The 26,418-nt window shown below is 42.4% G+C and overlaps 1 protein-coding gene across 1 annotated transcript in view; it reads left to right on the top strand.

Moving 5' to 3' along the window:
• The first annotated feature begins 439 nt into the window (after window positions 1-439).
• The window catches only part of SMCO4 (single-pass membrane protein with coiled-coil domains 4), a 28,690-nt gene continuing 2,711 nt past the window's right edge, over window positions 440-26,418 (top strand). The window contains exon 1 of the mRNA XM_074535138.1: window positions 440-642. The gene's annotated coding sequence lies outside the window, so the exon portion shown is untranslated. The remainder of the gene's footprint in view (window positions 643-26,418) is intronic.

Genomic DNA, 26,418 nt, shown 5'->3' with positions numbered 1-26,418 from the left:
ACAGCAGCTCAGGCTGCGGGCGACAGGGCTCCTCACTCAGCACACCCAGTCCCGCCGCTCTGCCCAGACAGCCCCTGTTCCTGCAGGACGCCGAGCCGGCCCTCCATTTTTATTTTCGGCCCCTTATCGCAGAGTTTAATCAACTCAACAGGCGCTTCCGTCCTGCTGCTACGCGGGAAAAAAAAAAGGAATCGCTCTCCTGATCCCACCTATTTCGGCGTTCTCCTTTGCGAACCTCCCTGCCCTGTGCTGCGCTCTCTTCCCACACGGCGGGCGGGCCGACCCCTAAGGGGGCCGGGCGTGCCGCACTCAGCCCGCGGGGCACCGGCGCCGGGGCCGGGCTCCCCGGGGCGGCAGGGCCGGGCGCGGCTGGGGCCGGCGGTCCCCGGGCGGGCGGCAGAGGGCGCCCCGCGTTCTGCAGAGCGGGGCCGGGAGGAGCCTCCGGCGCGGCCGGGGAGGGCCGGGGGGAGGGCCGGTGCTGCCACGTCCTCGGCGGCGAGCGGCGGGCGGGGAGCGCAGCCCGCGCCTCAGCCCCACGTGTGGCGGCGGAGCGGGGAAGTTGCCGGCCGCCGGCGCTGCGGACCCTGCTCCTGTCCCGCCGCTGGCCGGCCCTTCCCGTCCCTCGGGAGGACGCAGCTCCAAGTAAGGGCGCTTGGCGGCCCCGCTCCCGCCCGCTGTCCCGGGAGAGGCCGGTGGGTGCGGGAGGCGCTGGGAAGGGGGCGGCGGGGAGCGCCGTGACCGGGCACGGGGCGAGCCCGCGGTGTCCCGGGGGTGCCGCGGGCAGCGGGATCGGCTCCCGGGCGGGACAACTTCCTGCGGACTTGGGCTCCGAGCGCTCCGTCCCGCGGCCGGGGTGCCGCGGATAAGCCCGGAAAGTTTGGGAAGGCGGAGGGCGGGCGGCGAGCCGGGAGCCGGCCGGGGACGGCGGGAGGGAGCCGCCGCCGGGCCACGCTGCCGGGCTGGGTGGCAGCCCCCGGGAGGCTCCGCTGAGGGGCTGGCGAGGGAAAGAACTGCTTCGAACACTCGCAGAAGACTTTCGGGGTTTGTGTGTTGTTGCTTTTTCTTTTTTTTTTTATGTACTTAATTTCGATTCCCAGTCGTGAGTACAGTTGTGCCAGAAAACGATCGAGACCTATGTTTAAGCAGCCCGTTGGAAAAAAAAATAAATCTCAGGAAAGCATTAAAGGTGACCCAAGAAAGAAAGAAAACGATCTGTTCTGAGTGTAAAAACGTGGGATTCGTCTCTTTCTGAAAGCACCGTGCCCTAATTCGTGCGTGTTTTGTCCCTGCGATGAGCTGTCATGAGTTCGGGGCATAGTTTTGTGGTTCTCCTTATCCTTGGTTGCCTTAAAAATTTATTTGCTGAGTTTCTAAACCGACTGTAGTTCAGCCTTTTCTCTTATTTTTCGACTGTTTTAAATGTTCTCTTATCAGAGTGGTTTCTGTTCCGTGGTCCCTGTCGTGCCTAAATTTGTATGATGTTTTTATCGGTCTGTGGAGTGGTGCCACCCTGGGTCGAATCTATGGGGGTTTCCGTGTTTCTCTCAATTTGAAAATTTGATTGTCAGTTATTTTTATCTTCGTTCAGAATTTCCTCCTTGAAATGAACTAGAAGTCTTACAGGAATTCCCCTCTGCCCGGTTGAAAAAGAAGTGAAATGAGTTTCTGTTGGTACATTTTTAATAACTTTTTGCTCTCCTTCTCTCTCTTAATTGCCTTTTAGTACCCTATTTATAACATATAGACCTCCTAAGATGAAGCTAAGAGGAAAACTATTCTCAGCCTTTGTTGATGTTGCTGATTTTTGTTAGATAAACAAACTGCTCCTTGCACAGCAGTTTTAGCTGCTGGTTTGCCTAATGCTTTGTGGGAAACGTGTAAGGGACATCTACCAACAGGAATTGTAGGTGAAGCTATCAAATGCTGGCCAGTATTTTGGGAGAACTACCTGTTTCTTCAGTGCATTTTCCAGCCTGGGCTTGCATAGGTCTCCATTCTTCTCCTCGAGAGGGTTTTGGCAGAGCTTTGGCCACAGATGCAGGGCAGCACAGAAGAGCATGGACAGCACTGACAGACTTACAGAGATAAAGACAAATGATGTGCAGAGCTGGACAGCTTCAGATGCTGCCAGGGTGGACACTGCAGAGCTCTCCTAGGGAGTCCTGGGCACACATTGCACCTTTTTGGGATGTGATTGGTGTTCACAGTCTGATGGGACTGGTTGGTGTTCAAACCAGTGAACATCAAATGTTCAGTAGTGGCTGCACACCCACACCTCCTGTCTGTGGAACACCGTCTGAGCTTTGTAGCTACCCCAGAGTGTGGGGTGGACATGGGCCTGTGTGAGGTGACAACTCTCAGGGATGCTCCCTAGCTCATTGCTGCTTGTTTGGAGAGGGGTGTGGGTGCAGTAGCAGCGAGAGAGTGGATTGTGTGCTCACTTGTTGCTACTAGATCTGTATGCTAGCAAAATAATGTCAATATTTTTTAAAAATCGAATCATGTTTTTCTATGCATTAAATAACGACAGAAATGCTTTTGCATATATATATATATATATATAGGTATATGTGTATATGTACATATAGAAGATACATGTTCTGATTAGGTGATGCGACCTATCTTATTGGATGGTAGATACATTTGATGATGGCAGTGTGTAATGCAATGCAGTTTCCTTGTTTGTTTTCACCAATTTTCCTTCTCCATCATCTTTCTCCCTTTCCTGTTACTTTGAAGACCAGCAAGGCTTGTCCCAATGGTGGTGTTCCACCAAGAAGCAGTGGTGGGGAGAAGCTGAATGAACTCCTGCAGGAAGTCACAGGAGATGGGTCCTGATTCAGCAGGCAGCACTGCTGTCATGGGGGCTGTGCTCAGAGAGATACATTGATCTTTTGCAGTGCTATCTTTGAGGGAACTGACCACAAATTCTCTCTGCTAAGCTGGGCTGGGCTTTGCTTTTACTGCTACAGATGTGCTTCAGCTGCTCCCAAAGCCATCTGAGCCCTTTGAGAATGGACCTGAGATCTCATTCAGGTCCAGGTGCTTCAGAATAAAATGATCTCTGTCTCCATACTTATCTCTGCATCGTGAACTGCAAGAAGCATCCCTGGGTGGGTTGACATCCGTGACATGCAGTAGGAATTTGTGCTGCATGCCAATACAGATTTCTCTAGTTTTTGATTCATTATGAAAATGCTTAGAGAAATTATCCAGAAAGAGATCTTGCCTGTTGTCTTCTCTGGAGATCTTCAAGGCCGATGGCTTTACAGGGCCACCAGAGCAGTGGCAGGGCTGTAAGTCCACACGTTGTGTAACCAGGTGAGACTGTTCTCTAGAGGGTGAAAGATCCTGAGGTGAACATGATGCCGTTTTGGGTTGCTTCTCTTTTGGTTTCTTTTGGTTTTTTGTTGGTTTTTTTTTTAAATTTTTTAAAAGTTATAGCAGTAACAGCTTCCCAGTAAGTCCTGAATACAGCTGAGGAGTTATCTTCCTTTCTGCTCATTGTGGGAAGGAGTTATGTGGACAGATGTGGATTGTGTGAGGATTTGCTGAGCTCTTAATCCTGTTTGTGGCTGATAGGCCATGCAAATATGGAAGGGCATCTCTTTCAGTATATAAAGGTCTTAACTGCTCACCATCTTGGGGAAATGTGCTGTTTAAATGCTGTAATTCTTTTATCAGTAGCTACAGGCCATGAAGTTGTAGATGTAAAATCCTGCAACAGTGCAGACCACCTCCCCCAGCCCCCTTTTTTTTTTTCCTTCTGGTTGCTTGTTTGGGTTTTTTGAGAAAGATATTTTTACTTGTTAAGACAAACCATGAAATAATTACTGTAGGTAAGAGAGGAATCAGGCTTTGTATAATGAATGGGGGAAGCAGCCAGAGATGAGAAATTTGTGAGCCCTTTGAGCACATATGTATCTTGAGTGGATGAGAATGTGTCATAATATTATCTCTGTTGTCTTTTGCTCTGTTGTCTTGTTGTCACTGGTTTAGTTTCAGGATGAGTTTTTTTTCAGTCTTCTTTATCCTTCTTTATTTGTTCTATTGTACACTCATTTTAGATGCAAAGAAGTTAGTCACTTCTTACTTTCTAAAAAGTGTGAGCTTTTGGGATTCTGTGTACCTAGAAGTTTCTGACCACTGTTGTCATTAGAAATCTTGTAGAATTTCTCAAAAGGTAGGGCATACCCCAATCAAATGACTTTGCATTAAAGTTCTGAAAGTACAAGCATAATTTTAAATATGTGAGTGACTTGTCAGAAGGGTTATCTTTTGAGTCCAGCAGTATGCTGGTGAAAACTTCATGTAAATGAAAGAGTGTGCAGTGCAGTGAACTTCCCGCTGCAGTTTCCGGTGAGTGTAGAAAACACCATTTTTTGCAATTCATGTGTGCTGTTTAAGTAGCTACTTCATTGACAGGGGCGGCATTCTTGGGGCCACTGGAGTTACATTGTGTAGTTTTGTGGTGAGATTCTCTGGGGGTAAAAGCTGCTGAGTGCCTGCCTGCCTTCCTGTTTACTCATAGCTGTATTAAAGGCATGTGCAAGATAGGGACCTTGCTTCCACCTTAACCAAGGTTCAGTGGGAGATGTTGATAAAACCAGAAATTTGGGCTGGATTTGTAGGTGGAAGATGGAGGGTAAGAGATTTGTGACACTGACTTTTGCTGCATGCACAGCACTTGGCTGTTAGGTTTCTCTTGAGTGCAGGTTGATAACAGAGCCACGCTTGTTTTTTCCCCTGTCTGTAAGAGCTGCTTCTGTGACCATAATGCAGTCTCTGACTTACAAAAATGAGACACAATAATATGGAAATTCAGTGAAAGTGTCAGTCTTGAGTGTTTGGATTTTTGTTTTTTCTTTAAATAGGTAGCAACAATAATGCTGGGCTTTTCCCAGTCCTCTGCAGGTGCCTGTGGACAGGAAGGTAAAGGGACACAGCAGAGGAGTCTGGCTGCATGCAGAGTGGGTGGGTTCTCATCTGCTCAGGTGGGTATCGACTTTCTGTGTTACAGCAGAGGGTCAGAAGAGACAGGTTTACAAGGTTTTGTGAAACAGCCTGATGGGTGGAAGCAGGAATGCTGAAACTCATTATTGGACTTACCAAAGCCTGTGAACCAGGCTAGAATGTGAACTCGTGACTGGTGCCCTGAGCCTTAGTGCCAGCTAACCTCTTTTCTGATCCCTTTCATGATTTTTATTTTATCTTGTTTGGATTGCCCATGTTTTCCATTAGACTTTTTCTTGTGGTCCTCTTATTTGCACTGGTATTTTTCTTTCCTATTTACCCAAGCTGTCCTTTGACAGTTTCTCTGATTTTTTTAAATTGCATTGTTGATTTTTCTCCTGTGCACAACCTATGTTGTTTGCATTTATTCTTCCTTTATTCATCTTCTTACATTTTTCTCCTTTTAACTCTTATCCTTAGAGGAACTGGTTTTACTCTTAGAGACCAGCCCTTTCTTATTGATTGCCAGCTGCTTTTATTGAAACTAATTTACATCATCTGCTCTTATTGTGCTAGACAGAGGACTAGTGATTTTGAGTAAAGCTCTTTCCCGAAAGACTTTGCTCAGAAATTGTCTCTGTATTTCACAAAAAGAGTGGAAAATAAAGAGCAACGTCAGTGTAAAAGCTGCTTCTGCCTAAACCAATGTGTTTGTGTCTTTGTCACATGAAGAGTAGCAGTGTGGCCTGCCCTGCTGCAGGCACAAATGACTTTTTCAGGCTGAAATGAGCTGGTGTGGTGAGGGGTAGTGCAGAATGATGTGGCCTTATGTTTACTTATGTGGGAACTCCTTAGACTCTGGCAGTAAGAAACCAAGTCCATTTTCATTGTGACTGTGTCCTGCCTTGGTACAGCTGTGATTTTTTTTGTTGTTTTTTTTTTTTCCCCATAAACTGATCTAAAAAAAATTATGAAGAATAAAGATGCACTACAGTTAAAGAGTTGAAGAGTTATGTTTACATGATGGTAAACATAACATGGGGAAAAAAAGGTTAAATGAGAGGAGATGGCTTGGTAGGCTTTAACACTCCAAGTACCATCTGCCTTCAGACAGGTTCTTTTGAGAAGGGTCTCTAATAAGGCTTCTCAAGCCTTATTAGCTGCTAAGCATAAAACCTTTGTTTTCAGGTCATGTTGATTTTGGGCTTTGTGTTATGCTAGAGGTATGGATAATCAGGGTTTGGATATACTCAGGGTGTATATCCCATTTCGTTCTCAGACTGCTTTTGGTTTATAAATTGGTCTCACTGCTTTTTCACGCAGTGTCAGTTTGGTTTGACACCTTGGCTTTGCTTGTACATTTGGAAAGGAAACCGTGGTACAGTGCTTAGTGTCAGGTCTGGAGGGGGAAGTGTGTTACATAAATTTGTTACCAAAATTCACTGTGGTGCTCTGCCTCTCAAGTGTTTGTTCTTAGCATGGCTGCTTACTGGTAGTTATATGTCAGTAGCATCGTTGCATCAGGATAGATCTTTGACTTTGGCACCCAGCTAGAAGCATAACAAAAGGAAGGAAGCTGCAGGATGGATTTTTCAGTTACAAAAGTGCACCCTCAAACACAGATTAGGTACATGGCTCTCATGATACAAATAAGATAAGAGAACCCAGAGCCTTTTATTAGTCTTACTGGTGCCGGTGTAAAATATGGCTCTGAGTCTGCAGTCATGCCACAAAAAGGCTCAGGAAGTTCATCTGTGGTTAGTTGTCTTTGCACATTCGGCTCTGCTTAAAGACCTGTGCACTTACTGTGCTGGCTCTGGCCATCAACTCAACCTTCACAGCCTACTTTGAATGGAAGAACATACAGCTAAACTCTAGCATAATTTAGGACAAAAACTGCAGGATAAATGTGTCTGAAGTGGCTTGAGAGGTTTAGGTGTCAATGCTGCACAGCATCAGAAAAACCTGAGTTTTCTGAATTCATAACTGTTGCAGGAGAGGCTTGTGTTTATACTGTTATAACCTGTGAAGTACATTTGAAGGCTTGGAGCCTTAGAGTTACTTGTGATGCAGTATTTAGCATAGAGGAAAATGCTGCATGCCAACTTTTTGCCTTAATGTTAGGGTTTGATGCCATTACTCAAAAGTCTTGATGCTGGTTCTTGCTGCTGAATTATTATTTCAGTCTGCAGAGCAAACAGTTTCCCTGCATTGTTTAAGTCTTTCCCACAGTTGTAAGATAAATGCTTAAGAGTACAGGAAATGGTGTCTGTAAAAGTAAGATTTGATCTGAAATCTGATTGCCTGAACAATTGCTAAGTGTCTTACACTTTTAAAAGTTGAACATGACTTAGTTCTTTCTATTGATAATTTACTTAGCATGTTAAACTCATTGTACAGTAATGTCCATCAAACACAGTTTTGCTTTTCTTTTAAATTGCATTATAAATTGAGGAAGAGAAACAGAAATATTTGTATACAATCATTTTCTTCCCATGTCTTCCAGCTATAGCACTGCCTTCCTGAGTTGGGAGGAAGTGAAACCTTTCTTTTCTGTGTCCAAACACAACAAAATACACAAGCCAATAGTAGAAGTAGGAGTGAGAATCCATTTGACTTTTTAAATTCTGGCCTTTGTTAATAACAGGATGGGCTATTACTATTAAATATGATGTTGTATTAAAAAAAAAAGTATTGACTTTAGTATGTGCTTAAGGAGGAGCAGGGAGAGTTTTCAAGCACCCCAAAAGAGCTGTAGGAATAAATCTTTGGAGCAAATTCAGTAACAAGTAGAAATATTCGAGTTGGTTTGTGCATCTTAGCACTGATCTCCTCCTGAACAAATCACACCCATCCTAACACACACACAGTGTAGCTGTACAGTGCCTTGCAGCCTCACCTGCACTTTTCTGCACACCCTCCTAAATAATTAGACAGGAGCAGGATGTTCTGTGTGAGCCTTTGAGCTTTGTTATTTCCGTGCTGTGCTCAGTGTAAAATGCAGCCGGGCTTAGGCACAGCATCTGGAGCTGCTTTGCATCTGATCCCCCTGAACAGGAGTGAGGAGGATGGGTCTGCCTGTGGTGTAGCACCCTGTCACACCCCATGTCTGCTTCTGGTAAATCAAAGCTGTTGACAGCTGGCTTAGCTGGTTTTTTCGAGTTCTCTTTGGAGCAAGATGATCTTTAAGGTTCCTTCCAAACCAAACCAAACCAAACCAAACCAAACCAAACCAAACCAAACCATTTTATGATTCTCTATTATGTTCCTGAAATGCCCAAATGCCAGTGGGAGGTTAGGCCCAGCTATCCTTTGTGACTGAAAAAATTTCTATGTGGTTTGGGTAGGGATGTGATTTCTTTGGGGTGGACTTTTTAAATTTTTTGTTCTGTGGTATTTTGTTTTTTTAAGTTGGTTATTTTGAGGTGTTTTGGAAAGAAAGTACCTGTGCAATTGCTGCTTGACTTTTAACTTCTGGATATGTTTTGGGAAAAATTATTTTGGGTTTTTTTTTCCTAATGCCTCGCCAAACAGTGAAAAAAGAACCTCTGGCCCCTAAAGCTTTTCTGCTTAATGCACTTCCTTGACCTCTTCAAGTACTTTGTGCTTTTGCAAGGATATAAACCTGGATATTGTATATATTCTGTGTTGCTGAACTAACTGGAAAATTTGGGGGTTTGAGAGATAGGAACTTTGATGATAAATGCATTTTGCCCTTGTAAAACTTCATCTGTATTCTCTGTGCTGGGCACTCCTGAAGGAGAAATTCAGTATGAAGAGAGGTCTTGTGACAGTTTTGCCCTTAGCAACCCTTAGAAGCACAGGAGAGGAAGAATTAAAGGAAAGAGCTGCAGTGTGCAAAGTCTGAAGAATTAACATCAGTCCCTTTTTCATACAGTGGAAAGAAAAGAGTTGACTGGAAGAAGAAATCTTTCCTGTGGTACTGGTGGAGAAGTTCAGACTATATCTGAGACCTAGATAAGGCCTCTCAAGCAGCAGAAGTGTACCACACTGCAGAAGCTTTCTGGCCTGTGATCAGTGCTCTGAAACACTGTTTAAGAAACTGTCAACAAAATATGTATTCAGTAAGTTCTATCTGCAAACTTCAAGTGTATTTGATAATCCCCATATAGTGCAATTCAGAAGTATTCTTAAGCTTAACCTTATATTAATTAAAAACAGGCATCATGGTGGAGTATACTGCATGTAGTGGACAGCATATACTATCTGCATAAATGACTGAAAACTTTGCCACTGGCATTTACTTGCTCTTTTACATTATGCCAAATTTTATTTTTGCTGTTTTTTTTTTTCTTGTGAAATGAGTGGGTACAAACCTTTTGCTGAATTTTTCCACCCGTGTTTTTATTCATTGTGTGAAAATAATGTTACACTGTTACCAAAACAAAAAAAAACCCCTCAGGTTGTAGGCATATATTGTATTATCATTGGCATTTTTTTCCTGTAAGCATGACAGTGGATGCAAAGAAGAAGGGAATATAGTTGCTTTCCAAAATAAATGCTGTTTATGAAAGTTTATTACAAATTGTCCACAGGAGAGTGAACGTGCAAGGATCAGGGTATATAATGTTTTCTTTGAAACACACCTTTGGTAAATATTTTTTTAACAGTTGCTAATCTGTTTCCTGCCTAGGAAACCAAGGAAGTCAAAGAGAAAAGAAGATTATGGACATATTTGTTATTCAATGCTGTGTTGTTTCTCCGACTTCCATCTCCTACGCAGTCAGATACTCTGCAGGAAAGGGATATGTGACTTGTGTTGAAAACTTCCAGATTTCCTGTTTCTCTGGGCATGTAGGTTTCTAGTTGAGCAGGTTAACCTTTACTGGTGGGCCGTATCTCTCCATATTTTCCTTTGCCCTGGAAAATTTTTGGTCTTCATTATTCCTGACCATCCTGGACAGTTGGCAATCTCTTCCTTCCAGGCTGACAATACCAGCAGTGCAGTGCTATGTGCAAGTCCCTTTGAATTCTGCTGTCAGTTGCATTTCTTGTGAATAAAGTGTTTCAGAATTCCAGGGAGCCCTGAATATAAACGTATCAATTATGTGTCAACACAACAGCATCTGTCCTTGAAATTGGGTATCAGTTTATTTGGCATCAGCATGGCAAAGATTTGGCTGACAGCCAGAGTGAAATATTCCAGCAAAAGCTGCTGCAACAGAAGCCATCTCAGAAGCAATTCGCTGAAATTTAGGGTGATGCTCCAACATCATCTTTTAGTAAATTCTTAAGACATGAGGGACCTTAAGCAAAAAACCTTTCATGTTCCACGTTCTTGCCTCCTGTTATTTCTTTTTCATGTCCAATTTTTTTTGTTATTCTTCTCTTAAAAAAGATGCATAGAAGGTTCTGGGATGTATATATCCTTTGATTTAATATCCTTTTTTGGCTTTCCGCTTATTTCAATGTTGTTTACATAAAAGTTCCAAATGAATGCAAGCAGGGATGCTTTGGGAAAACGTTGCTTAAGTATGAAAGAGGCAAGGCTCTCAAAACAGGAGAGTAAGAAATTGCCCCTTGTAAACAAAGATGTGTGTTCTGGAGGTTTTGTATATTTTTTTCTTTTCTGAAAAACTTTGTCTCTTCCTTGCTTTTTTTCCTAGATCTTTTTCTAAGATTTAAGTAAGTTTTGCATTCTCAAAGATGTGAGTAAGTCAAAACAGTAATTTCAGAAAGTTAGGAAACCCCAAGTCCGTAACACACTCCATTTGCCACGGACTTAACTGCCGTGGTTGAGTGAGCACTCTAGCATACCTGTGGGAAATGGGGAACTCAGATCACTTTGTTTTTATGGATGATCTGTATCATGCTTGAAGGAGGTGAAGAGAAAACTCTTTGATTTAATGGTATAGCTTGTAATAGTCACCTGGTTGATTCTGATACCTGTTTAAAAACAAAACCAGGATGAGTTGAAAAGGAGAAAATACAGCAGAAAGGCTCAGTATTGTGTCGCATATCAAGATGTTTATCTCGTGCCTTTTAACTGATTGGGCTCCAAACAGTCCCTATCCCTTCATCAAAATAAAGTTGTTCACTTGGGTGCTAAAAAACCATAATTTCTAGGAAAGATTTAAGAACAATACAGTGATAAAAGTAGTTGGGAAAAAATACACATTGGATTTTCAGTTCTGGAGGACAAGCTTGTAGAATAAAGATGAACTGGGTTTTTTTAAAGGTTTTTATGTTTTGGTTTTTTTCTGGGTTCCTCCCCTCCTCCTTGAAGTTTGAAGTCCTGTGAAATTGAGTTTTTCTCAGAGGGGAGAGAACAGTGAAAGGGAGGGAGATCTATCGTATTGTCTACATTTAAAATGGGCTGGTTTCTCTTTGGCAGAAAATAAATAGTAAATAGTGGGTTAGCTCTTAACTTCGTACTCTCAAAAGAAATCACAATTCTAGAGTTAAGTAATGAAACCTCTTTAGGAAAATCAATGTTACCTGTATCCAAGCTCAATTTATTCAAGAGGTCAGCTTTGTTGCTGCCCTGGCATGGCTTGAGTGTAATGATTAACAACCTCTTAATGACTGTTCATGTAACTTCCATCTGGTATTTTATATAAGCGTAAGCCAAGATGGTAACAGAATGCTGTAGTAAATCAGTATGTGCTATTCAGGGGAAAATCTCCTTCCAAATCCTGTATGCAGCATGCATCAGCCCCAGTGAAACTGAGAGAAGCCCATTAAGAAATCCGATTAGCTGTCTGCTCTCTGGGTGAGTTAAAATCTCTGTCCAGCGTGGTAATCAGTGATGTCTAACTGCTGGCTTATCTGGTAATAGTGCTGTCACCTTTTATAGGCGCCTCTCTTGCAGCTCCACCTGACTTGTGCATTCATTTCAGCCATGCAGAACACAGAGCAGCCGAGTGAGACCCTGTTATAAATTTTAAAATCCTCTTCAGAGCCGAGGCCAGCACTGTCGTGTTCTGTTGTGTTGCCCTTTGTTCCTGCAGGTTTCCTTGTGAGATCTCCAGGTGCCATGTAAGCAGTAGCACACAAGAGCGGGGAGAGTGTGCTTTGTGTGGAAGCAGCATGGAAAAGTGCAGCATTAGGTTCAAGTTTCAAAGTAATGTCAAGTACTAGTTAGTGTGCTTGCTCCAGCAGTAGTTTTCTACAGGTGAGAAGAAAAAGAAACATATCATTTTGGGAAGAAATAATGGAAAATATTTCAAAAGCAGCTTTAGTTAATGTAGTAGCCTGTAAAGTCTAAATTGTTTTCCTGTTAAAATGCAGAATGTGAAAGAGCGCATTCTAATGTCTGCAGTTTTTGATGTATTTATCTCCAGAAAATGCAGATCTGGTGGCCCTTCTGTATCTATAGGTGTTCATGTCCATGGAGAGACCTGGCTGAAACCTGTGGAGCACTGCAATAGCAATCAAGATGAGTTGCCAAATGGGAACTGAACTTTTCATCAGCTCTTGCCACATAAATATAGTCCTAAATCTTTTGAAGGTGTCATCTGTTGGTAGTTCCTTCCCATCAATGTTTGTTCATCTTCTATTCCTTTTACCAGGAGGAGGTGAATTTAGACTGCAGCCATCTTGATAGTTGGGGGTTTCTCAATTGTTGTGTGCTTTCTGCTTGTGGGCTCCATCAAGTTACTGTGATCTCAGCCATGCTTTGTACCTTATTTTGTATTTAATTCTATACTTGGTGGTGTGAAATATATTAATACTGTGTCGTTTCTGTTTAGGTTTATGAACAATTTTGAACTGTTTTTAGCATCCTCAGCTGATTGAAACTTCAGTGTGCCCTCAAGGAAAGTGAGGTGATACCTGTGGGTACAGCACAGTAGATAAGAGGTTATGCTTCTCTCTTCCCCTTCTCAGAAATCTGCTTTGCAAGTTGTAGTTCTAGTTTCAAATCTCGGTTGATTTGTGAAATGAAATCTCACTTCTGTGGGGGAAAGAGGGGTAAGCAATGGCTGATGGACTCTGTCATAGGAGGAGTAAGCAGATCTGGTACCTCCAGCCCTTTGTAGGAAAAAGATGGTTCTCAGAGTCCACCTGAGACTGGAGGTGGTGTATCCTGTCCTCATCTTGAAGTGCACAGAGCATGTTTGTTGATTCTCTTGGGTTTTGGAGATCCATGCTCAGAAGCATGGGTACAGTACACTTGGTATTATTTAGAATATTTCGGTTTTGATCTGGTTGTAAGAGGCTCTGTTAAACCACTGCCGGGTTTTCTGCTCAGATATTTGGTTTATTCCTCCCACTGTGTTGAGCCTCCATTACTTTTCTTAGTCTTGTCTATTCTTCCCCATTCAAATTAGTTGCAGTTTTGGAGGAAATTAACATTTTCCTTTTCTTTACACTTCCACCAGAAATTCAAAGGATGAAATTCCCCTTCTTCACTCTCCGGAGTGAAGTGCTATTTTATAGTACTCTCAGATTAAATATTGGGGTCACTAATCTACTCCTTGCACCACAGTTCTTGTATAGAGGAACAGCTTATTTGGAGCAGTATTTGCAGAACCATTTCAGTACATCTCACTCACTATTTCCAAGTCAGTACTGCAACCTTATAAAAGCCAGTCTCCATCCACTTAACTCCAGGACAAATGTGGTGATTAATATTTATATAAAAGCTTTCATGTTTCCACAGTGAAATTGTCTCACTTTGAAAAGAAAAGGTGTCTTTTTCCCTGTTGACTTGGTGTGGAAAAAAGCTTGCAAAGGCTTCCAGCAGCACAGCAACCAAGACAGGCATCAGCAGAAGAACTGAGGTCATCTTTAATTCGGTATTTCATTTTGTGAAATTGCCTATTCCAAGAGAAATAAAACATTTACATGTATATTAACCAGTGTTTGCCAGCTCTTGGAATAAAGCCAGTTCTCTCAGGGCCAAACAAACGCTCTGAGTGAATGAGTAATAATCTGCAATTGTCACTCCTAATTTATGGATGAGTAGATAGAGCAATGTTTGCCATTTTAAGTTGTCCTATTTGCTTGAAAGACTAGAAATCATGATTAGCTGTTGGCTTGGAGTATCAATAGCATGTCTGTTTATAGCTGATTTACTCAGTGTAGCTGTTGCAAAAGTTCAAGACCTCTGCACATGATAAGAAGTAATTGTGAAAGAAGATGAGAACACATGAAGGTTACAGAAGTTTTGGGACAGTAATTTGGAATCCACAGCCAGAAGCTGAAGGATAAATGGCATCTCTTCTTTATAAATGACATGCAAGATCTCCCTGTGCCTCGTTCATTTTCTGAGGGAATCTGTATTGTCATGTTAAGAGAAAATGTAAAAATCCATGGATTCCCAAGATAATGTCTGTATTGGCTTTTGTTGTTGATAAGTAAGAGGAGGGCATACTACTGATTGTCTTACAATGATGTTTCCTGTCTCTGAGCCTTTCCATTTGCCTAATTTTCCAACAAATGCAGTTAAAAGCAGTTTTGGAAACTTTGTTTTACATATTCATGAGCATGCTTTTGTCATGAACTTAACAACAATGTTGCCTTGATTGGGGTGAATAAAAACAGCAATCAAACTCTATTTTGTTGGTAAAGAGGTGTTTTTAATGGGAATACTTAAAATCCTACCTTATAAAGCCCATATTATATACTGCAGGGAGTCCAAAAGCACAGCCCCTCTGGAGTAGGAGTTTATGGGAATGAGAGTCACTCTTGAGATTAAATTGTCTGCAGAGTATCCTGTGAAGTCTTCCATGAGGTCTCCCAACTGCTGTGGAGGAGGCTGCTCCATCACGCCTAAATACGTAGGCAGGAGATGGATGAGAAGTAGAAACCTCAGCTGTCAGCCTCTAAAAGCAGACACACAGTGCAGAAGTGAGACCATCACTGATGTTGGTCTTCTCTGATGGATGGGCTCTTCCATCCACTTCTTTCAGACTTTATTTTACTTCCATGCACCATGCAGCTTTTCTTCTGTGTGCTAGTTTGTCTTTGTTATCATTTTGTCTCTTTTTTTTCCTGCACACTAAGGGGGCTCTCCTGCGCTTTCTGTCTGGGCTTTGTTGTCTTGCTCACCTACTTGCGCTACATCGTAACTTTTTTCTTCCTCTCCCCCCACTGCATTAAACTTCCTATCTGTCATCTTGTCAAATGAAATAACAGCAAGAGCAGTTGGTGTTGATGTTGTAGATACCAGGATGTCCACAGCCGAGGGTGCAGGCATTAATATTCTGTCTGTAAGCTGTGGAAGACAGACTCTGTGGAAGATGTGCCTAAGGACATGATTCCTCAGCCTCTCTTGAAAGGTCAGACATAGGACTTAACTCCTGTACTGTGTAGCCTTAGCTGTCACTTGGTGTTTGCAAGCACTTGGATAAGATTAAAAACTAATATATCCCTCTTTTGAGAGAAGGTCAAATAATACGTGATTCAAACCCTTCACGTACTGGATCATGGCAGGAACCTTTGAACACCCATTCCCTGCACATGCACAGCTCCCAAAACCATCCATGAGCACCAGTGCTGACTTCCAGTGTTGGGGTTCCAGGAGTAACTTGGTTTGATTGTTGAGTGCCTGCTCTTAATTGACAAGAGGGATCTACTGAGTACTCCAGTAAAATGATAAATATATATATATATAAAAAATACACATATCAAATGTGGCTGGTTTAAACAAGGAAGCAAAATGAGTTGTATTTTTAAGAGCTGGTCAGCAGTATCTTAATAAATATAGGGGGGTACCACAATAGAAATAGGGTACCACAGTAAGAATTTTAAAATCCCAAATAAAAATCACTAAACTAAAGGAAAAAAAACCAAACAAACACCAAACCTACTAAAAAAGCAACACCCCAAAGAGGAAAAAAAAAACCCCAACCAATCCACCCAGCAGCTTGCAGCAATATTTCTTGACATTGCTTTAAAATATGAAACTATTAAGATTAATCCCAATCAGTCTATGCAGAGTAAGACAGATATGTGCTAAGATCTCAGCAGCAGCAGGTGCTTGCAGTATTATAAATAGAAAGCAATACAAATTGAGCTGCTTATTAAATTTGCCTTTATGATGCTTTGAAGAATTGCCCTAGAACAGAAAAGAAAAATTACCATAGGCTCTGGATTAGAAGGATGACTTAAATAGCTGTGCTGCCAAAGGAAACAGAACATAAACTAGAATAAGTGATAGACTTGTTCAGAAAAGGTTATCTAGCAGTGATTTGTCTCTAACATGGAGAGGTTGGCCAAGAGCTTTGTAGGGATGTGATTGAACACAGGAGGGCTTGATTTTTTTCATCAGTTTTAATAGGTATTGAGTTTTAATATATTTTCCAGGATATTGCACTGTAATCCTTTCTAGCACTTACATTTCTCAGGTTTTTCCTTGTTTCCTTCTTCCTCTTCCCCCATCTGACAAGACCTAATTCTACAGGAAATGTTCATTTTGTGAAATGGACTCGTTCAGAATTTTTGTGGCCTTTTTGGATAAGGCCATGGTGAGGACCCTGCGTCTTACTCAGAACTTTCTAATATTTGTGAAATACTGTAGGGCCTCTGCAGAGAAGTGGCTGAGCATAGCAGCTAAGGAATCGTCAAGTAAACCAGATCAGAGCAACAGGCTCAACTGGCAGACTAATAAAAATAGATCAAAATCTGTAATGGTTTTTTCTTGAACAAAAAACTCAAATTGATTTCATTTGGCAGGGAGCATACCAGGAAATCTTAGCATAAGCGTGTTGGGGAGGAGCGAATTGCTGTGTGCAATATCTGCTATCCTACTCTTTAGTAACAAAGCACATTCATCCTTGATGGTGGAAGAAAGGTGTGCAGTGGCACACTTGCTCTTGCACCCTTCCTGTTGGGTCATTGTCTTGGAAAATGCTGACACAGAAACAGCAAGGGCATCTTGGTTGGAAATTTTCTTGAGTGAAGGGGGAAAGGGAACATGTGTAGACAACTGGACTTCTGGCATCCATACCCAGATCTCCCTGGCCCTGCATGCATGGGCTTACACAAAGGGCTGGTGTGCAATACCAAGCATTCAGTGTGTTTTAGCTGTCATTAGGAAATCATTGCAGCCACTTCCTCAGGAGTTGCAGGAAAATACAACTAAGGCAGTGCACAAGCATGACTACCCTTGGAACAATGCAGCAGGGAGTGAAGCTTAGTCTTGCACTAAGCTTACTGTGGTTAATCCAGTATCCTGTAGCACTGATGACTGAGAAAGACGCTGTGAATGTAGCAGATTGCTTTAAAAACAACCTGAGTGGAAAAGGAGGCTGTACAGGACTAAAAGAGAGGGGTGAATGTGACTAGTGTTGCATTAGGGGGAGGTGGTGTTTTGGTCTTGGTAAGTGCTTTTAAAGGAGGTCACTTGTACTGTACTATGTTGAACTGTGGTACTGATCAATAGTTGCGTGCTGGGTGTTGTAGAGGAACTTGAGACATCCTTCTCTGACAATCTGGCTTGTTCAGAATGGACTCTGTTACACACATGGCTCCACAGTATTTGCTTTTGGTTCCTAGGTTTTGAGATGGGGGAAAGTCTTGGCAGTAGAACTGTAAGCAAGAATATATATAAATAAATAGGTGGTGCAAGAATCAGTGTTGCAGAGTTGATCAGGCAAAACAGGTTTGTGTTTATAGGGTGGCTTTGCCGAGCAATTCCCTTTGGTTAGAATGTGCAAAACCTTCTTCTTTCTGTTTGTAATTTTATTAAGTCTTAATTAAACTTTCTGCATTTAAATTAGTTTACATTAATGTCACGCTGTCTTATTATGTGTATATTGACAGACACTAACAGGGATTTGATCAGCCTAATCCAGCTGTATGTAATTATGTGCCTTCCCCTTAAATAATTGCATAGAGTCTATCAATCATGGCAGGAAAGCCTGCTGCTTTATTATAATGTGGGATTGTTTAGTGAAATGTAATAAGACTTCAGGTTTAAGCTGGGGAGTAAACAGAATGAGATTTTACTGAGACCAGTAGGAAGAAAAACTTCCCCACCCATCCTGTGCTGCAAATCTCAGTTCTTATCTTTCCTGCCCTCACCCCCCTTCAATAAAAAGGTGTCCTGATTGCATTGTTTTCACACTGATGTTGAGAATGTTTCTGTAACTGAAATGAATTTGGGAAAGGTGTAGATTTCTGGCTGCTGGAGGAAGAGCTCTAGCCTAAAACTGTAGCACTCATCCAGTGTAAGGTGGAAGCTTTTATTTCATTCACTGATAACTTGATTATCCAGATGAAGTGATTGTGTAGAAAGCAGCAAAGGTGGGAATGAAATCTGCCAAATGGCAGCCCTGCATAAGCTCTAAAATAAAGCTAGGAAAAGTGAGTGAGGAGGGGAGTAACAGGTACCCACTTCATAGATTGTATTTGGGTTGATTTCTGTGTGATTTAGTTACTCTCCAGAGTCATGCAGTCTTTCCCTGTCACATGTAGAAGCAGGAGAGACAGGCAGGTTGCCAGCAGTCTTTCCTTAGCCTCCTACTGGAAAACTATCTGTGCCAAGAAAAGCTTGAAAAACCAGAACTTCAGACAAGCCCCAAAAGGGATGAGTTTGAGATCTGAATCCCTCATTCAGTGTGTTCTGACATTGCATCAGGCTTGCTTTAAATCTGTGAATACCTCTAAGATACTGTATAGAATAAATTGGTAAGTGCTTTTGTCAGTGCAGTGCTGTCCATTTTCCCCTGTGGGACTGTCTGGGGGATTTCAGGAGCCCAGATGTGTGCACATCCATCTTGCATATTCCTGTGCCAGATATTTCTGTATGTTTGAGCTAGAAGAGCAAGATTTCCCTTTGTGCCTTCTGACGAAACTGTTTCACAAATAGTTCTGATCCAGCATACACACGTTGTGGTCAGGAAGTACACATTTCTGGATGTTCTAGATTTGTGCTATCTTGTACTGTTCTTCTAGCTTTTCTCTTCTGTCAGTCATGCTGCATCCTTCTCCTCTCCAGTGCACACACAGGTGTACACACACACACACACCCCTGCTGCCCAGGCTCAGCTCTTGCCTCTGTGGTTTCTCTGGTTTTCGATTTAACATTCCATCCTTGCTTGCTGTGGGCAAGGATTTTTCTGCCTGCTAATCTTTAGCCTGCAATGAATTTTCAGTGCCAGAGTTTTGAAGACAGTAGAATTGTAATGAAAAGCAGTGACAGTCCCTCAACTCTCCTGTTTGCATTAGGAAACTGTAACATCAGGCTTCAGACTTGCTGGCATTGTGCCTGGCACATGCCTTGGGGATCTGTCTCAAAGGCGTTTATAGTGACGCTGTCTCACAAAGAGTGACTGTGCTGGGAACCCCTTGGTTTGAACAGGGGAAGCAACAACCAGATCTCATGTAGGAAAAGTGTGTTTCCCATCCAGGTCGTTGTCATTTCAGGAGATGAGCGCTGCTACCCTCTGGTGACAGTTCAGCTTGAGGTGTGAGCAGTGACACTCGAGGTCTGGGTGGGCTGACACAGCTGAACTGGAAAACAGAAACATTGTTTTCACACCAGGTCCCTGTTGCTGCCCCTTCTGGCAGATGCCAGAGGTTGGTCTGGGAAAGCAGCACTTAAATTTTGAGAATCTCTGACACCAGTGACTAGGTTATTATTTATTTAGTCTAGCTGTTTACAAACTGACTGAATTTATGTAAATATACTGGAAAGATAAATGTTTTGTATCCAAAGGAGCCTTGTCAGGAACAGCTGAGAAAATTACCTTTTGTGAAAACAGCTGAGCAAACACATAATACCAAGTCATATGCTAGACGTTGTGGTTTACTGCATTTATGTGCAAGATCATCTGTAGCTGTGGAGATACAGAATGCCAAGCTCTTCTTTTACAGCCTCCCCATGGAATGTAATTCATGCAGTGGCAGAAATTACATGTTTATTTTTCTTGTGTTTTCAGTAAACATTAGTTGTATTTCTTCATTGGACTGCCTGTTGCAAAAGTCATCTAGATGTTGGTTCTCTACCAGGAAAAATACGGGTTATTTATCCACCTGTTCATGAAGCAAAAGAACTTGCCTATTTATTTATTTTGTTTTAATTGCATTCTGCTTGGTTTCTTTGCTGCATTCAGGGCAGATAGGATGGCACTGCAGGTCACCTGGCCTCTGTTTAACAACGCCTCCCAAATGCAGAGATCTGCAGCTCTTTGTTTCTACTGGAGATTGCTTGCTATACCCAAGTCCTTAGAATTGTGAGAATCATACAGAAATAGCTTTCTGCTTTGGCGGCCTTGCTCTCTCTGACTTTCTGGCAGCATTCAGTGATGGCTTTCATTTTCCAAATGCTGTGAATAGTTTGGAGACTCTCAAAGCTGCATTTACAGTAAATGTGATGTTGCAGTAATGATGGGTCAATTCAGCTTTAGAAAAAAAGCCACCACCTCTCACTAAAAAATAATGTTAAACTGACTTCAAACAGAATCTTAATAGTTCCATATTGCTCTGTGTATAATTAAAAGCTTTCACCCTTGAAAACAGGGTTCTTTTCATTTGCTAATTGTAATTCCTTGCTACAGTCAAATAGACTGAGGTAAAATTTTATGATATGAGGAATTGGCCTCATGCTGTAACGTGAAAATCCATTTTTCACAGAGCAAAAATTTTTCTCTTAATGCTTTTCTTCATCTTTAGCAGACTCTGAAATCATGACAGTGTCACTGAAAGAGAGGATCCCAAATTTAGCATTGCAAGCATTATCTTCAGGTATGCATCAATTCTGCTGTGCAGCTTCGGTTTAGAAGGAATGCGTGACCCAGAGCATTTTGATCATGGAGAGGGAAAGTTATTTTTTTGGCTGTTGCTGCAGTCATTGCTTGTTTTATTAGGAGATGGCTTGTACTAATTAAAAATTGGGGCTTTTTATGTAATTGATAATAAGTTCCCCTCTTTAGTGGTTGCACAGAACTGTGTTCCAGTACCATAAGAAGCTCTCCTGTAGCTGGAATATTCACTTGGCCATGGAACTGCTTTTGTGTTGTTTAGAGTGGGTTGTCTGGGGAGTTTTGGGAGAGGGCTGGAGGATGTGACTAGAATTGAAGGGTTTTGCTAATCCTTTGGGCAGGCCCAGACTTTAGGGTTCAGAACTCCTAGTCACTTTGGCAAGTCTTTGCTCTGTCACTCACAGAAGTGATTACACAGAACCAGTCAAATAATGAAAAATTTGTTTTTAAACTATAATTTTACTTTTAGTGTCAAAAATTAAGTGTTATAATTGTGCCTGAATGTGATGGAAATACTATTGGACATTTACTACTGCAGTTGCCTAAAAACTGTTAAAGTCAAGCTTTTTTGTCTTTTTTTCTCCCCGAAAATCTTCCTCCATAGAGCCAAGCTTGCAAGGCACTGGGTGCCTAATGGGTCTGACACAAACACGGGCAGATTTAGCTTCTGTCTCTGTGTGGGAGATGAATTCCAAACTGGCCCAAGTGCTGCTCCAAGTTCTACCTGGGTAACAGCCACACTAAGTGATGAACATGTTCTCCAGAGAAGATGGAAGGGTTGTTACTTTTTACCTATCTGCCAGAACTAAAATGTGAACTAAAATGGAGTTGGATCTCAGTGGATAGAAAGGCTGTGTACTGAACTGTACTCCCTGGAGACTTCATCTAGAGCTCCATGCACCAGTGTTCCTGCTTGTACATCTGTTCCAGACTCCTACTGGAATGCTTTTCACATTCCTATTTAGCTGCATGTCTAATCTGGTCAAATCACCTTAGAAAGTGGTGACCTTGCTGATGGCCAGACCTTAGAGTTTCAGGAAGGAAAATTCCCCATCCAAAATGTGGTGTGTCACCTCAAGGTAAAATCAGTTATGAAGTAATGGTAAAAAAATTAATATGTGTTCCATGGAGAAGAAGCCTGGAGAAGAGGAGGCTCAGGGGTGACCTTATCACTCCCTACAACTACCTAAAAAGAAGTTGTGGTCTTCTCCCAATTAGTGACAGTGACAGGACAAGAGGACACTGTGTTAAGCTGCACCAGGGGAGGTTCAGGTTGGACAGTAGGAAGAGTTTCTTCACAGAAGGGGTGATCAGACTTTAGAATGGGCTGCCCAGGAAGGTGGAGTCCTGGAGGGGTTTAAGATAAGACTGGATGTGGCACTTGGTGCTATGGTCTATTTGACCACTATTTGACATGGTGATGTCTGGTCACAGGTTGGACTTGATGATCCCAGAGGCCTTTTCCAGTCCAGCTGATTGTGTAATTCTGTGATTCTGTGGGGTAGCCTAAAATAAGACTTTTCCTTTATTGAACAGTACCCATGGTTTGTGTAACAGTGTTACATGCAGTTCAGTTATTCATTACAAAACCTCAAAACGTTTGCCTGGTTTCAAAGCTAGGAAATGAAGTGTCTCTGTTGCTTAAACCCCACTTTTGTTAAGGATGGAAATAAGAATGATATTTCTTCAGCTAACCTGTGGGTTTTGGGCTCGCTATGCTGGGTGGGGCAGCATGTCAGGGTTCCTTCTGCTCTGCCAGAAGCTGCTGTCACTTTGCAGCAGTCAGTGCCTCGGCTGCAGGGAGCTGAAGTTCCATGAGCTAAGTTGGATTGAAGCTTTGTGTGTAGGGGGCCCTGCACTGCTGCTCTGGCTGCACAGAGCCCCCGTGTCTGTTCTGCTGGGACTGTGCAAGGAGAGGATGCTGCGCCATGGCCTGGGCTTCGGCAGCACTCAAGGAACAGTCCTGTTTCTCTGGTGGCAGGGATGGTCTTTGTCATGAGGATGAGGAGTGCTCCTGTTTTAATGGCCACACAGTGCTGAGCAGTGGTTCCCTGCTGGCCAGGATTCCTCTTGCCCTTGGAGTAGGTACCTCCTCTTTCCAGCTCTTGGCCCCAATGGCTCTTCCAGCCTCCATGCAGTAGCTCTGGCTGCATGACCCTGAAGTAATCAGCCCGGCAGCAAACATAAGTAACAAGCTGATAAGTTTGTTGGTTTGGCTTCTTCTCAACTCTGATGCTGGTGTGTCTTGGTGATTGGGTACTACTGGTTTGGGGGCTTTTTAATGCTCAAATAAGATGAAGAGTATTGTCTGCTTGGATGTCTTGTGTCCCTTTTTCCAACTGCTGGCAGGCAGTCTGAATACTTTGTGTCCAGATTGCCTGCTGGTTTGTTGTTTGATTTTATTTTTAATGTCTCAGTAACATCCATACCCCAAGGGAAAATTTAAATTATAAAAATTAATTCCTGTCAGATTATTTGTTTGAATTTCAAGTTGTTTTGCTGTTCCAGGAATGTTGCATTGTCAGTAGCAGGATCATGAAGCCAGGTTCAGCTAAATTGGCTTGCATACATTTGTAATTTTGGATTTGTAGAAAAATTAGTCAGTTTAACATGGTTAATACATTCATGCTGTAGGGTTGGTGATAATAAAGTTCTTTAGACATTGAGACATGCAATTACCCTAAGTGCAAATAAACAAAATCTTTTGTGCATGTGTTGCATATGCAAATTTTCAGTACTCCATGAGCAATGGTCTAGCCTGAGTTGAGGCTGCCATTCAAGACTCACAGGAATAGCCTTGTGTGGTGTGAGGAGCTTTTAACTGCAGATTACTGAAGCTCAGGGTTAATTTTACCAAAAAAAGGAGATGACAGACTGACATAGATGTGGTTGGAAGATTGTTGGTATATTTGGAAGGATATCAGTCAGGTTCCACTACAGCATTCTGGTATAAAATTGTCCCAGCTTAGCCACAATTGACTTGGTCTAAGATGCTGTCAAGTACTTCAGCATTGGTATGAGTGACTTCAGTGACTCAGTCCACCAATTTCTGTTTTTGGGTTTTGGCATTAGTTCTGCAGAGACAGTTCAGAGTAACTCAACCCAGAAGACAGAATGAAGAACACTTTTGTATATAAAAAGCAATGCTGATGATAGGCAAAGAGGAATGTAATTGCTGTAGTAAGCAACCCGGAATAGTAAATTAGTGAATTTGTGTTATGTTGAAGAAGGATGAACAATGAAGAACGATGAAGAACGTTGTCTTTAGGTTTCTTCTCCATAGCCTGAACTTTTTTGCTGTTTTTTTTCTCCTGGAAACCTTAGCTCTTCAGTATCAAGCTGGGGTAGGCTTTGTGAGATGGGCATTTCAAACAACTTTACCAAGTCAACACTCATTGTCTTGACTTGGCAATCAAGATTGCTTCTTTCTAGCCAGCAGGGTTCTGCTTTTGGGGGAAACTTTGCTATAGTGAACTTAAAAATAACCTCATCACCCCTTACAATTTTATTATTGAATTTTAAATTTCAAAATTGATAAAAGTAAGGAGAAGTTACCATGTCTGGCTTGTGCCAGGCTGCTGTAATATTGTTGTGGACTATTGTTGTGTGCCACTTTTGCTAGAGGGTTAATCCCTTCTGTGGATGTTCTGCTTGTGTCCCTGCTGAGGGAGTTGCTGGCTTTCCAGTTAAGGCAGTAGTTGGACCAGGTGGGTGATCACTTTCCCCCTTGCCAGATGTTTGGGCCAGTTGAGCAGTTAATACCCATGGGAAGCAGCCTTAGGAGGATGGGATGTGTGCAGCCTGTGGCAGAGAGCCCTCCCCTGTTCAGGGGAGACTGCCATGGAAAGGAGACTCAGCTTCTGTCTCAGGAGGAAAGGTGAGCTTCCAGTTCTTCTGCAGCAAGATTTGAGTCTGCACAAGACTGAGGTGCCTGTGGGACAACACTTTCTCTTTGACCTTTTGATAGTGGCTTGCTCTGAGATGTTTTAAATGAGCAGTGCTAATGAGACTGTTAATTACACCCATCCCAGTGCTGTATTACTTCCTTCCTCTCTTCACTGGCATTCAGCCTTCCCAGAGCACAAGCAGGATGGTTGCTGGCTGAGGGAGGATGTAGCTCAGTAAAGTCAGATCATTTGTTCTCATGGACTGTGCACGCCACAGGGAACAAGACCCTAATGTTGTAATCCTGCCCTTGTCACTGCATTGATGTGCTTTATGGATCTGTTTCTTTCTGCCCATAATTTTTAGTAGTCAGTGAAGTCCACAGGGACTGGTAAGAGGCTTGGCAGTGTAAAGCACTCTGAATGTGCTTGTACAATGTGGGCTGTAGAGTTAATTTGTATCCAGCTGAGCACTGGTTTTTCAGCACTGTTTCATTCCAGGATGAACATAGCAGAATCTACAACACTCTGGACTTTTCCTATGGGAAAGTGTTGTCTCCTGCAGCAACTGTCCAATCCTGGCAGTCACAGCTGGGCACCTGATGGCAGCAGGACCCTGGCAGCAACTTGCAGAGATTCACCATGTCCATGTTATGGTTCAGTTAAGATGAACCCTAAGGCTCATTTCTCTGAAAACTCTGGGTCAGTTTCTGTGTGAGTCCACCTCTGCCAGTAGCAAAGCCAAGGAACACTATCCAGTCTACGAGATATGTATTTGGAGATTGATGCCAGCCTCCCAAACTGCAGAGTGTCAGCTTGCAATTCAAGAGGTGCTGACGTTTGCAGGAAGGCTTGCTGTTCTAAGCTGTCAGATGTTAGCCAGTGTATGTAATTAACTTGGTATAATTCTGCTTCAGAATGAAATATTCGTTCAAAAGAGACTTTAAAAAACCATCCTGATGTTTCTAGTGTCTGGGTAGTAAGTGGTGCTGCACAGAGCAAGGCATATATTTATTGTTAGAGAGACTGGTTTCATGGCAGCTCCTCTTTGTTACTGTGGTGCACAGAAAGTCCCAGAGGCTTTTGCTGTCCATCACTTCTTGGGTCTTGTGGTAATCCAGATACAAAATCCACAGACGTACATTAACAGTGGAAACAGAAAATATTACCAAAATACAGCCTGAAAGGCTCTGGTTGGCTAATTATCCCAAAGGACAAAGGTAAAACTTTATTTTGCATAGTAGTTTTTCTAGAGATTGGTAATAAATCTTGTGAGCAGAGGAGGAGCGGGAATGGAAATGGAAGGGGTAAAAAATTTGTTTTGCCCCAGAGGAAATTCAGGAATTAGGGAAGTGATAACACCACCAAACCAGAAACCCATGGCTTGCATGTGGTATATATCAAAAGCTTCACCCTGAGTCAGGGAGAGTTGAAGATTTGCTGAGAAGAAAATTATGGAAGTTTAGAAATTACATAGCCCATTTGATTTAAAGATGGCAACAGGGTGTTGTGTGTAGTTGTGCCATCTAGCTCCTGTTTACCTCTCCACTGTGAAGTTCATTGAGCACTTCTGGTCTCTAAATCTGTTACATGTTTTGATTCTAATGTTGCACTGTGCAGAAGGAAATTATTCTTTTTAAGACTTAAATTTTATTGTTTCCTCTTTGAAAAATATCTTAGACACCAAAATTCTCTTTTTGTGCTCTATCAAAACCAAAATGAAGGGTTTGCCTCAGACTGTAAGCTGAACTTGCTAAGTTTATGATCAGAAAACAACTTCCTGAAAGATGGAGAGGCAGAGAATATAAAATTGACAAATCCAGCTGATCACTGAGATCTCATCACGCTTGAGCCTTTTTTTTGTTGGGAGTGAAGTTTTTTATGGTTGTTTTGGTTTTGTTTATTTGTTT

Source organism: Zonotrichia albicollis, chromosome 2 (genome assembly GCF_047830755.1).
Source record: "Zonotrichia albicollis isolate bZonAlb1 chromosome 2, bZonAlb1.hap1, whole genome shotgun sequence".
Lineage (NCBI taxonomy): Eukaryota > Metazoa > Chordata > Aves > Passeriformes > Passerellidae > Zonotrichia > Zonotrichia albicollis.
Note: the sequence above shows the minus strand (reverse complement) of the source record. Positions and strands in the feature narration are given on the sequence as shown.